Here is a 6,774-nt window from a genome sequence, read left to right on the forward strand (position 1 = left end):
TGAACATCTGGAGATAGGGTAGATGTGTAACAGTAAGAGAGTCACGTGAACATCTGGAGATAGGGTAGATGTGTAGCAGTAACAGAGTCACACGAACATCTGGAGATAGGGTAGATGTGTAGCAGTAAGAGAGTCATTGAACATCTGGAGAGACTGGGGGAGTGTGTGACAATAAGAACCCTAGTCAAACAAGACAAAAAGTGCAAAGGTTCTGAGGCGAGACCCATGCCTGACATCTCCAGGGGGAAAAAACAAGGACGACTGTGTGGCTGGAACTCAGTGAATGAAGAGCAGACGGAGGAGGAGGTGTTCCAGGAGGTAGAGCGGCTGGTCACTGACCACGGGAAAAACAGCCGTGAGAAGAATCACTTGACTGTAGAGCCTCAATCTTTACTGCCCAGGGCTGTTTGCAAAACTCACAAACAACCTTGAAGCTTACTGACCCGACAGGGAGGGAGCACAGTCTCAGGACCGCGGACAGCGCCCGACTGACCTTGTCCTTGGTGCTGACTCCGAGGGCGGGTAACGGAGGGCCTTAAAGGCGGGGTGAGGGCTAGTCTGCTGAGAAGGCTTACATCATACTCTTGTTCAGGCAGACATCACAACTGGATAAAGTCCTTCTAAAGCTCTTTGGGGCTTCGAGTTAAGCTTATTGGTAGATATTTGCCCAGTGTGAGAGACTGTGTTCCATCCCCAGCATGTAATATCGGGGCCAGGCATGATATGCTTGTAACCCAAGAGCCTAGGAGATGGAAGCAGTGGGATTCAAAATTCAAGGTTGCTCTCAGATACAACAGATATAGAGTTGGAGGCTAGCCTGGACTGCCTGAGACAAGAAGGCAAAACTGGGCAGGTGAGATGATTCAGCAACTATGAGTGCCTGTTTGTTGCAAAGCCTGTTGACCTGATTGTGATCGCCAGAACCCAGACAAAGATGGAATGAGAGAAGCAGATAGACAAGGTTGTTCTCTGACCTCCACATGCTTGCCATGGAATGCTCCCTAATCACACACACACACACACACACACACACACACACACACACACACGTGTGTAGGCATGCACAGGCATGCATGCACACATGCTAATAATAACTGATGATGATGATGATGATGATGGTGGTGATGATGAAAAGTTTAAGAAGCATTGGAGAGGCTGCTTTTCCAGAAGACCTGGGTTTGATCCTGAGCGCCTACATAGTAGCTCACAAACATCTGCAAATCCCTGTCAGGGGATGTGATACCCTCTTCAGGCCTCTGGAGGCACCATGTACACACACTGTGCACATACATATAGGCAACATTTGCAAAACTTACACACACACATACACACACAATTTCTCTCTCTCCATATATATTCCAGATATATATATATATATATTTTCTTGGTGTGACCTTAGCTGTCTCAGAACAGCTAAGTGGCCTCACACAGAGATCCACCTGCCTCTGCCTCCCTAGTGCTGGGATTAAATGTATGTGCCACCACCATTGAGCTTATTTATTTATTTATTTATTTTGGTTTTTCGAGACAGGGTTTCTCTGTAGCTTTGGAGCCTGTCTTGGAACTAGCTCTTGTAGACCAGGCTGGCCTCGAACTCACAGAGATCCTCCTGTCTCTGCCTCCCAAGTACTGGGATTAAAGGCGTGCGCCACCACCATCCGGTTACACTTAGATTTTTAAAAGAAATGAATCTTTAAAATAATGAGGGGGGTGGATTAGTTTTGGTTACTTGCCCAAGTGAAGCCTCTACAAGCAGGTGATGTTCAGCCAGAGGTATATCATAATAATGATGGATATTGTTAATGAAACAAGCAGGGGTGGGCAAGATGACTCAGTGGACAAAATGTCTGCCAGTAAGCATGGCAGCCTGGGTTCAGACCTCAGGGCTCACACAGTGGAAGGAGAGAACTGACTCTTACTCTCACAGGTCACCTTCTCCTTCCACTGTGTGCCATGACAGTGCTACACTTAGACACACATACAAATGAAGGAATAAAAAGCAATGCTGAATAACTGGATATCAACATGTTGAAGAATGGAAATAGACCCATATCTATCACCATGCACAAAATCCAAGTCCAAATGGATCAAAGACCTCAACATAAAGCCAGCCACACTGAACCTCATAAAAGAGAAAGTGGGAAGTACACTTGAATGCATTGGCACAGGGAACCACTTCCTAAATATAACCCCAGTAGCACCGACATTGAGTGAAACAATTAATAAATGGGACTTCCTGAAACTGAGAAGCTTCTGTAAAGCAAAGGACATGGTCAACAAGACAAAATGGCAGCCTACAGAATGGGAAAAGATCTTCACCAACCCCACATCAAACAGAGGGCTGATCTCCAAAGTATACAAAGAACTCAAGAAATTGGTCAAATAATCAAAAAAATGGGGTACAGACTTAGAGAACTCTCAACAGAGGAATCTAAAATGGCTGAAAGACACTTAAGGAAATGTTCAACATCCTTAGTCATCAGAGAAATGCAAATCAAAACAACTCTGAGATTCCATCTTAAACCTGTAAGAATGGCCAAAATCAAAAACACTGATGACAACTTATGCTGGAGAGGTTGTGGGGTAAAGGGAACACTCCTGCATTGCTGGTGGGAATGCAAGCTGGTACAGTCCCTCTGGATGTCAGTGTGGCGATTTCTCAGAAAAGTAGGAAACAACCTTCCTCAAGACCCAGTAATACCACTTTTGGGTATATACCCAACATGTGCTCAACTATGTTCATAGAAGCTTTGTTTGTCATAGCTAGAACCTGGAAACAACCTAAATGCCCCTTGATCAAAGAATGGATAAGGAAAATGTGGTGCATTTATACAATGGAGTACTACACAGCAGAAAAAAATGACATCTTGAAATCTGTGGGCAAATGGATGGATATGGAAAACATCATATTAAGTGAGGTAACCAGACCCAGAAAGACAACTATCATATGTACTCACTCATAAGTGGCTTTTAAACATGAAGCAATGAAAACCAGCCTACAATTCACAATCCCAGAGAACCTAAATAACAAGAGGCTCCTAAGAGAGACATACATGGATCTAATCTACATGGGAAGTAATAAAAGACGAGATCTCCTGTGTAAATTGGGAGCATCAGGACCATGAGAGAGGGCATAAGGGGAGGGGAGAGAAAGGGAGGGGAGTGGATAAAAATATATGGCTCAATAAAAACAATAAAAAATAAAATAATAATGCTGGAGATGGCTCAAGGATCGAAAGTACTCGCTGTTTTTGCAGAGGATTAAGGTTTGATCTCAGCACCCACAGAGTAGCTCATAACTGCTTATAACCCCAGTTCCCAGGAATCAAATTCTTCTGACTTCTGCAGGCACACATGTATGCATGACACACGTGCAGGGAAAACAGCCATATACATAAAATATAAATCAGTAAATCTCTTTTAAAAAGAAGAAGAGTTGAAGGGTCTAGAGAGGTGCCCCCTCAGAAATGAAGAACACTTTTGCCCTTCCAGAGAACCCAAGTTTGATTTCCAGCACTCACTTGGTGGCTCATAACCATTTGTAACTCTGGTTCCAGGGGATCTGATGCCCTTTTCTGGCCTCCATGGACACTGCACACGTGTGCTGCATAAACATACATGCAGATGCCTATACACACATCACACACACACATACACACACATAACACACACATCACACACACATACACACATACATCACACACACACATATATATATACACACACACACATACACACACACACACACACACGAACAACAAATGGCAACCAGGCCTAGTGCTGTAGCCTGTAATCCCAGCTATTTGTGATATTGAGACACAAGTTTCATGAGTTCAAGGTTTGCCTGGGCTACACAATGAATTCAAGACCAGCTTAGGCAACATAAGTTGAGTATCTCAATTAAAAAAAAAACAACCCCACAACCTGTAGTAGCACATATCTTTAATTTAAGCACTCTGGAGGCAAAGGCAGAATCAGGGAGATCTCTGTGAGTTCGAGGTTAGCCTGGTCTACATAGTGAGTTCCAGGCTAGCCAAAGCCATTTACACAAAGAAACTCTGACTAAATAAATAAATAAGACTTAATAAATTAATAAATAGTAAGGGAGGAGACCGGTGAAGTGGCTTAGTAGTTGATCCTGATCTTGCAGAGGATGTGGCTGCATTCTCAGAACTCACATGGTAGCCCAGTTCCAGGGGTCCTGATGCTCTCTTTCGACTCTGAGGGCACCATGCTCATGTGGTACATATAATACATGCAGGCAAACACATAGCCATAAAATAGAAATATAAAAAAATTCATGTGAGGGGACAAAAAGAGGACCAGGGCTATATGTAGCTCAGTGTTGGGAAGCTTACTTAGCATGCGTGGGACCCATGTTCAATCCCCAGTGCTGAGTGGAAGAGAGGAAGAAAAAGACAGAACCAGCAACAAACCAAAGACAGAGCTAGACAGAGAGCCCTTAGAGCCAGCTCTTCTAGGCAAGGATCAAGACATGCCTGTGTCCGTGTGCTCCTGTGACCATGTGCTCCTCTGTCCGTGTGCTCCTGTGACCTGGGGCTTGTATGCTTTATGCTTGCTGTGTCTGGGGCGGGGGTGGGAGCTGAGGCAGCATACTTCACAGATCAGTGTAACAGGGTGCTGAGGATGTATGTGTGCTTGTGTGCAGAATGCCAATCACACCGTGATCTCAAAGTGTGTCCGTGTCCGTTCCGTGTGTGTGTGTGTGCACGTGCAAGAATAGAGTATGAAAGTGGGAATACTGTATAGGATTCTTTGTGTCAGGGTTGAGCTGTGTGTGTGTGTATGGAATGAAAGTCTGAAAAGGGAATATATGCAAAATGGCATAGTGTGTGTGTGTGTGTGTGTGTGTGTGTGTGTGTGCACGCGCACAGGGTGTAGGGGTGCCCAGCTGTGTGTGTGGGTGTACCGGGGGATGTTGTTGGAGCTGTTTTCTGTCCCCAGAGGGAAAGAGTAAGCCCAGGAAATCACAGTTCCGCCCTGTCCCTGGGTCTCCAGGCAACTGTACCACTTTGAAGTTACTAGGAGACAAGGTTTCCAGGGAAACCCAGGCTTGAGTGATAGCTCTAGAGCCAAGTCTGGGTGAAGAGACTGGCTGTGCAATCAGAATCTTGGTTCTCATTAATTCTTCCTTCATTCAGTGATTTAACAAGAATTGCAGTTCTCGGGACTAGAGAGATTTGGCTCAGTGGTTAAGAGCACAGACCCAAGTTTAATTTCCAGCACCCAAACGGCAGATAATAGCTGTCTGTAATTCCCAGATCTGACACCCTCACACAGACATACACGCACACAAAACACCAATGTACATAAAATAAATAAATAATTTTTAAAAACTTGCAGTTCTCCAGTGTACTCAGCAGATGCTCATGAAGAAGCCTTCAAGGCCCTCAACCTATTAGCACATCGGTCCCCTACAGTATCTCTCCCAATGCCAATAGAAGCAAGCATTAAGAAGGTCCCAGGCCAAGAAGAAAGTCAGACGAGGGGTGTCTTCAAGAGCCCTCAGAGGGAGCGTGGGAGAGGGCTCAGCATGTCAAGTGCTAGCAGTGCAGGCACGAGCGCCGTGGAAACACCAGACAAAATATGAGTGTCAGGGCAGGGCTGTGATGACCTTGGGCGTGGACTCAGGACGAACCCCAGAAGCTCTCGGGCCAGCCAGTCTGACCTACACAGCAGTAAACAAAATACACTACCTCAAATGAGATGGTAGGCGAGGACTGACCTCCACACGCTCAGGGAGGGCACAGTCCTGCCTGCACACACCCACACACATAGAAAATTTTAAAACTTAAAACGGAAATCAGGGTCAGTGAGATGACTGAGGGTTCTTGTACCAATCCTGAAGACCTTTCATCCTGGGGAACCCACACGGAAGGAGAGAAAGAACTGCACCCCATTCCACAAGTTGTCCTTGAACACTCGGTCATCGGAGTACATACACACACAGCAACTAAATCAATGAGGCTAGGGACGCGGCACAATTTGTAGAGTGCTTGCTTGGCAGGTACAAAACCCTGAGTTTGATTCCTGCCTTAGCTTGGCGTGGTAGCATAAGTCATCCTTGGAGTTCCAGACAAATGTAAAATGAAAAAAAAAAAAACAACCAAAAACCAAACAAACAAAAAAACTATGAGTTTCCATCTGCAGCCCATACAAACCACATTCTCATATTGAAGCATGCAAAGCCAAACAAACAGCTGTCCTTTTCTGCCTATGAACAGTCCTTCGGTGACATTTAGCTAATATTCACGCCAACACACTGCAATGATCACAAAGACTCAGAATACTCGCTTTACAAATGGGCAAGCTGAGGTTAAGAATCTGGTTTTTATTATTATTTATTTTTAAGACAGGTGCTCATGTAGCTCGGGCTGGCCGAAAACTTCAATATGTAGCTAAGGGTGACCTATATATATTTTTTTAAGATTTACTTTTATGTGTTGGGGGGTGGGGTGCGGAGAGCATGTAAATATGTGTGCCTCATGTCCGCGGTCAGAAGAGGGCGTGGGATCCCCTGAAACAGTTGTTAGTCACCTTGTGGGTACTGGAAACTGAACTCAGCCACCCTCCCCGGCTCCGGCCTAGAAGCTGGGCAGCACATTGGCACCCTCGACCTTTCTTCTAATCTGATCGCGTGGCTTTCGGTGGCCGATTCCCTCAAGCCCCAGCTTCCTCCACGGATCCCTCAAGCCCCGGCTTCCTCCACGGATCCCTCAAGCCCCGGCTTCCTCCACGGATCCCTCAAGCCCC

The sequence above is a fragment of the Microtus ochrogaster genome, chromosome 5, assembly GCF_000317375.1.
Source record: "Microtus ochrogaster isolate Prairie Vole_2 chromosome 5, MicOch1.0, whole genome shotgun sequence".
Classification (NCBI taxonomy): Eukaryota; Metazoa; Chordata; class Mammalia; order Rodentia; family Cricetidae; genus Microtus; species Microtus ochrogaster.